Source organism: Schistocerca piceifrons, chromosome 6 (genome assembly GCF_021461385.2).
Source record: "Schistocerca piceifrons isolate TAMUIC-IGC-003096 chromosome 6, iqSchPice1.1, whole genome shotgun sequence".
In the NCBI taxonomy this organism is placed as follows: Eukaryota; Metazoa; Arthropoda; class Insecta; order Orthoptera; family Acrididae; genus Schistocerca; species Schistocerca piceifrons.
The window spans coordinates 421,290,695-421,300,711 of NC_060143.1; the positions used below are offsets into that span (position 1 = coordinate 421,290,695).

At 42.7% G+C, this 10,017-nt stretch overlaps 1 pseudogene; it reads right to left on the reverse strand.

The window, feature by feature from the left end:
- Positions 1 to 3,991: 3,991 nt before the first annotated feature.
- Positions 3,992 to 4,109, reverse strand: LOC124803643 (annotated as a pseudogene).
- Between the last annotated feature and the right edge of the window lie 5,908 nt (positions 4,110 to 10,017).

Here is a 10,017-nt window from a genome sequence, read left to right on the forward strand (position 1 = left end):
AATAATCTTTTTGAATTTAAAGGAAACGTGTGTTCCGGCATCGCTTCTGAAAAATCCGTGTGCCTGCAAAGCAATAGCTTTCAATAAAGTGTTGCGGTGCTCCACGAATTTGTGTTTTCGGTTGTTTGTACGACAGATAGCATCCGGAATTCTGTTCTAGCACAGCAAGCGACGCGAGCTATAGCGAGTAAGGCGAATCAGTAATTTATCTGTAATAAGCGGAATACACGTTTCAAGCAAGTTTGTGTAATGATTGACGTTTATGAAATTACTGCGACGGAAATGATTAATTCTTGAATAATTTTGCATGGTATGTACTATTTAATGACATTCTGTACGATCAATTTGAAAAAAAGAAAGAAAGTGTAAAGGCAAGATTTGAATCCGTAGCGCTAACGTGACAGCGTTCACCATTAGCGGCTGAACTACTTCCGCGTGATCGAAACCTAACTAACGTTACAGGCATAGGAGGGACGCACATTACAGGATGACGCAGTTCGAAGTAGCCCGCCTCCCCTTTGATTACAAAACCAATGTTTCGACTTGCGAAATAAACAGCTACAACTACGGCCAGTTTTATGCAATAATCGACTGTTAAGCATTCTTCTATCAGCATTTCAGTTTACTTCAACCGTGAAGCTCGACATTTCTCCTTGCGGTCTGTAAAGTTACTTTGGCGATAGAAGGAAGAATTGAAATTGTAGTAGCATAGGAGAAAACAGGTTCGATTAAGGAAATTCACAAAATTTTCGTTGTCAAGTTTCCGAATAAAGGACTATCAGTGAAGAGAGCAATACAGAGTCTGTATAAAAACTGGCACACCTACAGGTCAGTGCAAAATGTAAAACGACAAAGATTTCCTTCAGTTCGCACACCAGAAATTATTGCAGACATTCGCCGAAGTATTAGTCAGAGTCCAAAGAAGTCTGCACGTGGCTTTTGAATAACATCAGCGATGGTTTGTTTTAGCCCTTTCCATTACATCATGAGTGATGAAGCATAGTTTCATCTTTCTTGTCAAGTGAATTCACAGAATACGAGGTACAAGGCAACGGAGAACCCTAACGTTGTGCGTCAGCAACTACTCCATGTTGAAAAAAATCGGCGTTTGGTGAGGTTTAAAAGGAATGTGCATCATTGGACATATATTTTTTGACACTACCTGACACTACCCTCAACACGGTGGCACGTATGGAAAATTTTGAAACATTTTGTGCTCAACTCACTGAATATGAAGAACAACGCTTCTTCCAGCAAGATGGGGCAACATGACACACGTCTAAGGTATCCTTGGAATGAGTCCATATGTTTTCACTGAGAAACGAACTGTCAACAGACATTTACGGCTATTACGTTCGCTGGATCTAACAACATGTGGTTTTCTTGTGGGGACACTGAAAGGTTCCATGCCCTCTTTTGCATGTCTCCTCTCATTTTCATCAATTTTATTAATGCTCTATTTCATTGCACGGTAGTAACAGACCGAATAAGGTTATTGTAATGAGAGTGTTTGTACTGAGAGCTCAAAAACTACTTTCACTTGATTCCCATGCATGTTGGTTTAGTTCCATGGGTGGGCTGTGCGAGGCAAGCGTCAGAGGACGCGGCACACGGCATTTCTGGGTGGTGGCTGCACTTCCCTGAATTCTGTGGGGTTCATACAATAGGCTTAAGCGCCTGGCGGAACGACTGACATCGGTCGAGTTTCGCCTACTGTATGCAGGGCGAAACGACCTGTGAGACGTCTGTGTCGCCGCAGTTTATGTGTTTACCGTTCCGGAGCATCCGGAACGAAGATTACTGGCACCGACTGACTGCACTGTCCTCATGATTCTAAGAATACTTGTGGACTGTGCCCTGCTGAGTGCGACTGTCTGTCGCCGGATGGTCGGTGGTCTAGGCACGTTGTTTTTGTAGCCGGTCAAACGGCAAGTTCAGTGCCCTCAGCTGAATAGTAGAGCCATGATTGGTCAACTTAAACTAAGGCCAGTTGACTCATAAAACCTTGCTCGAAATTGGAAGGAACGGTCGCTATTGGCGCGAATGATGTTCCGAGACAGTGTGGGGAAATTTTGGAATTAGCACTGAATGCTGATTCGCGGTTTTTGAGGAGAGTAGGGAGTTGAGCAATGCTGGCTTCGCTGCTTGTATCGCATCACAGAGGAGGATTCGGGATCTGATCTTCCTTGGACTCGGACGGTCTTGCGACTTGGTCGCTCGTTTTCCGAGGAACTTAGAATTCTCGGACAGCCTTCGTGGCCAGGGGTTGACACAGAGTTGCTGCACGGCAGAAGTCGGCGCCCACATCATCAGGACGCTGCCTACCGACGCCGTGCTGCAGATTTCAGTACTGGTACAGTATTTTGCGGCTCCGGCATTGTAGGACCTTATCAATTTTATACTGAATCCCTCAGCAGCACGTGCGCTCGCTTTGCTGCAAGTCCACTTTGCTTGTTTCCCCTTGTGATCCCATTTGAGCTCTCACTACTAATTGCGATACTGCTATATAGACAGGAGATTAATATTTGATTCATTAGGACCTCCAGTCATTATTGTCAATCTATTGCATCATAGAGAGTAGGAGCCCCTTGTTCTCGAGCCAACTCTTATTCTCATAATATTTCAGTATACCCTAACCTTCAATCTACTGTGTGTGTCGACAATCATGCGGATTTATGTTCTGATATATAATAAATCTCATTGAGACAATAAAATGGATTGCTGCTATAAAAGAGGACATGAAAGAGGCAGATATAAAACAAGATGAAATTCAAGACAGAAAATTATTTAGGCAAAAAATTCATGACTGGGTAGTTGGTCAAGCTGAAAAACCAAAGAAAACTGGAACCACATGGTCTGATGAAAGGAAAAGAGCTCATTCCGAGAGAATGAAAACAATTTGGGCAGAGAGAAAGTCTAAAAGAAAATAACTGAATGCCCCGTGATTGTACTTCGCGTGGTCCAGTAGGGCCCAAACGTGAATAATAATAAATCTCATTGTAATATTTAATCCACATATCATTTCGTAGATACAGGCAGAATCCAATTTCCTGTTGTTTATTATGATAAAGTTCTCTTTTTTTAAGTAGATTACGATTTTTATTAAATTATTGTGAGTGTGCACTCCTTATTTTACCAACTTGCAGGGTCCACCATCATTTCCTTCCGTTACCGTCACGCGCATAATTAATTAGCTGGTAGATAAGTAGGGGGTCGAGTGCATGTCTCGTTCTCATGCAAAATTCGTCTGAATTAAATAGGTACAAACTCTTCTCCACCCCTGGCACCTCACAACACTTGAAGAGTAAGGTCTATGAAAGAAATGCACACATAGTACAGGAAATGAAACACAACATTAGCCGTGAAGCTGCCGTCGTCGATACCAGAACTTTACGCCGGGTTTATCTGAATATGCTTAGACTTACACAGGTGTGTATTGATGTTGCTGGTGGTCACTTTCAACATCTTCTATAAACGTGTTTTCCACTGTATTTTTCGTTGTAAACAAATGGTAAGTCTATTTCAGCTCTTCGTAATTTTGCTACATTTCCTTCATACTTACATGGGCTACTTTTTTATCTGTACGATTCTGTACATCAACATCGATTTTCTCGGAAACTATGGGCCAACTGCTAAGAGCAGGTCCCTCTACAATATACCTAAGACTCATCAGAATCCGTTATTAACAAGTCTGATGTTTCCCTTGAAAGTCTCAAAATATTCCCAATCGCAAAAAATCGGATTTTTTATTCCAGAATATTGCCTTTCATGATGAATATACATTTAAAAAAGCACTCCGTCTTCAGGCTGCGAGTGGCCTACCGGCACCATCCGACCGCCGTGTCATCCACAGTGGAGGATGCGGATAGGAGGGGCGTGGGTTCAGCACACTGCTCTCCCGGTCGTTGTGATGGTATTCTTGACCAAACCGCTACTGTTCGGTCGAGTAGCTCCTCAGTTGGCATCACGAGGCTGAGTGCACCCCGAGAAATGGTAACAGCGCATGGCGGCACGGATGGTCACCCATCCAAGTGCCGACCACGCCCGACAGCGCTTAACTTCGGTGATCTCACGGGAACCGGTGTATCCACTGCGGCAAGGCCGTTGCCGATGAATACATATTTAGGTAATAAAAGTCATGGGACAGTGATATGCACATATACAGGTGATGGTAGTACCGCGTAACTGAGGTATAAAAGGGCAGCACATTGGCGAAGCTGTCATTTGTACTCAGGTGATCCACGCGAAAAGGCTTCCGACGTCATTATGGCCACACGACGGAAATTGATAGACTTTGAGCGAGGTATGGTAGAGCTAGACGCATGAGACATTCCATTTCGGAAATCGTTAGGGAATTCAATATTCCGGAGGCCCACAGTGTCAAGAGTGAACCGAGGATGGCAAATTTCAGACATTACCTCTCACTACAGACAACGTCTTCACTTAACGACCGAGAGCAGCGGCATTTGCGTATAGTTGTCAGTGCTAACAGACAAGTGTTTCAGCGCGAAATCCACACTGTCACGGAGACCGTTTGACGCACTTAGAGCGGTACGAGAGGTGTGGCCCAACCTCTGACCGATTACTGAGATACGAGATCAACATTGGCGCCACTATCTACGAGATGCCGCTGTTATCTCTGCGCGAGCGGAGCGCCGTGGCGTTGCGCGGTGTGCGAGGTTTGTATGCTCAATGGCTGCGCAACGGTAGCGCCGGACACCTGGTTGCTAACTACTCTCGTAGCGGCTGGCCAGGCACCGTGCCCTGCGTCCGGGACTCGTCGCGCTGCGTCACCCGCCGAGATCTCCTCTGGCGCGGGTCACCACGGGGGTCATGCCACCTGCCACAGGTACGTCCGCAGACCAGCAGGTAGACAAAATGTGTACTAGAATAAGCAGGACGAGGAGAACCGTATCGTAACTCCGCGCTTCTCAAATCAGGGAAAACGTATCTACATCTACATTCAGACTCCGCATGCCAGCGTATAGTTCGTGGAGGAGGGTACCCCGTACCGCTACTAGTCATTTCGTTTCCTGTTTCACTCACATACAGAGCCCTAATTTCTCCTATCTTTCCTTCGTGGTTTAATGTTGAATAACAAGTGCACTGTTTTTTTCTACTGATTTAAAAAAATTTCAAACTGGTTTTCGGCTTATTGGGCCATGCTGAGGAAACAACTGACTTACGTCTGAAAGGGGCACTAGTTTAAGGTTACCGAACCTTAGGGGCGAAGATACAACCCATTTGCATACAGTGTTGCGCGTCAAACATGTTTCTTAACGCTGAAATTACACTTTACACAATGCACAACGTTAAGCTCAATAAATAATTAAACTACACAATATTACAAGTTAAATGGTTATAATATTAAATTTTGTTTGATCCTGGCATTTGCTGGAAAACTGTTAAACAGAGCACACTACCGAGCGAGGCCGTGCGGTGATTCGCGTTCGGGAGGACGACAGTTCAATCCGACGTCCGCCCATCCTGATATAGGTTTCCCATGATTTTCATAAATCGCTTCAGGGATTGTTCCCTTGAAAGGACATGGCCGACTTCCTTCCTCATCCTTCACTAATCCGATGGGACTGATGACCTCGCCGTTTGGATCCCTCCTCCCCCAGATCAATCAACCAACTCTGCGTTTATGTTATGCAAAAAACATGTTTTACATTGTACTTTACAATGTAAAACATGTTTGTTACATAACATAAGGTAGACACATAGTTCTCAGCCAATGTCACATCACATCCTATAGCGTCACAAACAAAAAAAAAAATGGCTCTGAGCTCTATGGGACTTAACAAAAATGGTTCAAATGGCTCTGAGGTCATCAGTCCTCTAGAACTTAGAACTACTTAAACCTAACTAACTGAAGGACATCACACACATCCATGCCCAAGGCAGGATTCGAACCAGCGACGTAGCGGTCCCGCGGTTCCAGACTGAAGCGCCTAGAACCGCTCCGCCACCCCGGCCGGCCGTCACAAACATATAAACCGTAATACTGTGAGCTTATGTATTTTAAATATTGTATATAAAACTAAATTTTAGTCTACAAGTATTTAAAAAACATGTTTGTTGCACAACATAAATGAAGAGTGCTCAGTTTAACATTTTTTCAGCTAATTTCAAGACCACGAAATATTTAGTATTAGAAGCATTTAACGTGTGATACGTATTGTGTAGTTTAATTATTAATTGTCCTTAACGTTGTGCATTGCGTAAAGTGTAATTTCAACGTCAAGAAACAAGTTTGATGCACAGCACTATGCAAGCGGACTGTGTTTTTGCTTATAATGGTTGTGTCCCGCTGAGAACTCAGGATCCGGCAGCAAACCCGAAGAAAGTTTCAAGCCTTATTACGCCGGGAAAGCCTAAGAAGTCATATTGGTCCGTGCTTTTATCATTTTTATATACAGGAGTCACCTGCCCATTTTTCCAGTCTCTTGGGGCTTTGCGCTGGACGAGAGATTCTCGATATATGGAAGCTAAATAAGGGACTAATGCCTTACTCTTTGTAAAATCGAACTGAGATTCCATCTGGACCTGGTGACTTATTTTCTTTCAAATATTTCACTAGTTTCTCTGAGTCATTGATGCTTATTACTATGTCTTCCATACGGGACTTTATGTGCGATGGTCAAGTGACAGTATGTTTGTACGATTCTCCCGCGTGAACGATATCTTAAGGGCGAAATTTAAAACTTCTACTTCATTTTGTTATCTTCTGTTGACACACCAGACCGGTCAGCGAGTGTCTGTATGAAAGCCTTAGATCCGCTAAATGAATTTACGTAGGACCAGAATTTTCTCGGGTTCTTCGCCAGATTTTTTGCTAAGGTATGACGGTGGTAGTTGTTACATGCTTCGCGCATAGATCTTTTCACAGGTAGTACTGGGATGTTGTCAACAGACAGTTGTTCCAGCCGTTGATGTTGATTGTTAAAACTGGAGCTCATACATTTTCAGTCATCTTTTCAGTTGCTTTCATGACAATGAGTTGAACAAGGAGCGAATCTGGATCATCTGTATAGCAGCCGGACTATTTAGCTGTACTTCTCGTACTAGTTAACTAAATAGTTTCGTTGAGGAATGGAAGGATCCATGCTTGAATACTGGCCGGTAACTTAATTCGAAATACAGTAACATAGTCAGCCAGAAGATTGGTTTGAAGATAACAATGCGTTACTTCCTAATGAAGATAGTACGTCTGCTCATCCCTTCTGTCTGAGAACCAGCTTACTCTGTCATAAGTGAGTTACGTCTCTAGCGATTTTTTCCTTACACAAGGCAGTCTCCAAATGAAAGCCACGTAAACGGACAGTAAAGGAAATAATAACAGCAGGAACCGATAATCGTATTCCGAACCGTAGGATGTGTAACCGGCCGCAAAGCCACACGCCGACAGATTAGCAACAACTAAAAAAAAGTATTTTCCTAACATGGAGGGTACTGGAGACAGCTAATCTGGTCATGACTCGGACACCAACGAGAAGGGAGATGCCATGAGATTGTACTGTTTGCGAAGTGATTCTTTATAATCTAAAGCAAAACCTAAATGGGGACGTGTACTTGAGATTCTGGACTTGAAAAATTATTTTCACGGTCTCCCCTGACGTTTTGGCAACACTGAACAACTGAAATTCCGGTAACGCACCATCGCTCTCCTACATCCCGCCCCCCCCCCTCCCTCCCTCAATGCCTCGACGACATTCACACACAAACACACACACACAACATAAATTAATGACGATTGTGTCTACACCCTAATCGCTCAAGGAACAGCTATGCCGTTGGTGGTATAGACTCAATATTAAAACAAGTATATCGCACTCCCGAACTGTTGCATCACAACGTGACCATAAGATGTGGCATCTGATGTTTGTATCAAGTGAGAATTCTCTCGAAAGAAGCTACCTGGTTATCTGTGTTATTAACAAGGCTTCTCTAACACACTGAAGCATGTTTGCGCCCATGGCAACTCCTTTTGGTTAAAACCTAGAAGCAGTTTTTTAAAACGTGTTTTTCGAATGAAAACATGGTTCAAGTAGGCTGTAATCTGTTTATTATGAAAGTAATTGGGCGATTTCAACCGTGGGTCGTTTTCAAGCACCTGTAATATGTTTAAAAATGGTGACATTGGTTTATACTTCAATTGTCTACAAGTTGTCGCTCATGCATATACCTTATAAACCAAGCTACTTACATATTTTAAACGTTACGCTTCATTTCACATTCTAATACATCGCTGGTAGTTGTGGTCAGGTATACAAGCTATTTCTGTGCGTACATAGCACAAAACAATTCAGCTGTGTACATGACTACGACTATTACCCGACACAAACATAAAGCTGAAATTTCGCAAAGCCCTTACAGTACGACCAAAGATGTTTAGAATCCTGTCTATGGATGGTCGATAACATTAAGTAAGCTACTGGCGCTATATTCACTGGCATATTATGTTTGCTGTTATTCTATTAAAATTAGAGGATCGGAACTCAACATCACATGTCATGTTACATGTAATACTAGAAATTACAATGCAAAGTCCGAACTACAAAAAATTATGTCGGGCCTTTTAATGAGGAGTACCTACCAATGTATAAAATAAAACAGTAGTGATATAATAGCAAGTACGCCATGTTATACACTAGAACCGGAAACAGATTAGGCCCATTTTCTTCTCTTTATCTTTTTTACGTTGTTATAAGAAAACTGGAAAACCAAAGTTGAATTACAACATGTCAACACAGCGCATATGTTGGAACCTGCAGGTGTTACGTGAAGAAAAGGGACCTGCTGTAGATTGCCTGTATGGACATTCTAAATTACTGCACAGTTGTACTAAACGCAATCGCTAATACTTACTTTCAGCTAATAACTGAATCGTACTGCTCCGAATTTTCGACTGAGCATGTGAAGCAACGAAAACGTCCGTAACATTCTCTGTAAGACAACATTTTCCTTGTCAGATGTGCTTTATTATAGTTGTTTCCCAACACAGGAGGCTGTAGCGGCAGATCTGTAGTTATCGCTAACTTGTTTTATGAGAGCTGCTCTTGGAAATTGAAGATTTGTTCACAGTGGTAATGTCAAAGGTCTTATAAACGTCCTAGACCTGACAGACAGCAATTGTGTTCCCGGAAGAAATAAGACACAGTTTAGTCGTGGTTCGTAAGAAACCATCCGATAAGTAATAAATCAATTCATTGCTAAGTTTTTAGAGTTCCATTCGCGTGATCTGTTTACCTGAAGTAACATCAAAATTTGGAAAATATGTACACGAGAACGCGCAACGAGACACCTGCACATCGTCCTTCACCAGTTTTGAGTGTACTGTGTTGCTACATTTTATCAAACGTTTCACGTCACATCGCCAACACCATCGTCAGAGCCCAGAGAAACATCTAGGAACATAATTTACGTCTATTAAATGTTTGTCTCAGCTCTACTTCTTTCGATCACAAAGCTACGGCTTTCGGCGTTGCAAGAGTAATTTTTTTTACTGAGATCTATTTCCGACGGTTGTCAAATGTATTTACTGATTGGTTTGTGGAAGAGACCACAATTAAAAAGATATATATGGCAGTATATTTCTGGATTATCGTTCCAACCAGTATACTCTATCATCACCTTCCTGCGCAAAATTGCATAGATAAATGAAACTGATATCGGTATTATTTCATGCCCTGCATGGTTGCGTCCGTGAACGATCTGTTGGTTCTAGCTGAGCGAAGATAAGGGAGCACTTCGAGATTAGAACCGCGTAGCGATAAGCGAGCCGTGTCGTCACACATGTAAATAAGAACTGTTTATTATACCAGCAGCAGCCAAACTCCCTTCAGTCGCGCCCGCATGTAACGCAGTTGCTTGCCAAGAAACTAAATCTCAATATGTCGCTTTGTTCTCGTCGTCTTATTTGGGAACCACTTTTTGGGTTCACGGAAGGAAGGACTGGCGTCTTTGTAGATTATTTCGTTATACAAATGCTGTAGGTAGATGGTTCGAGTTATG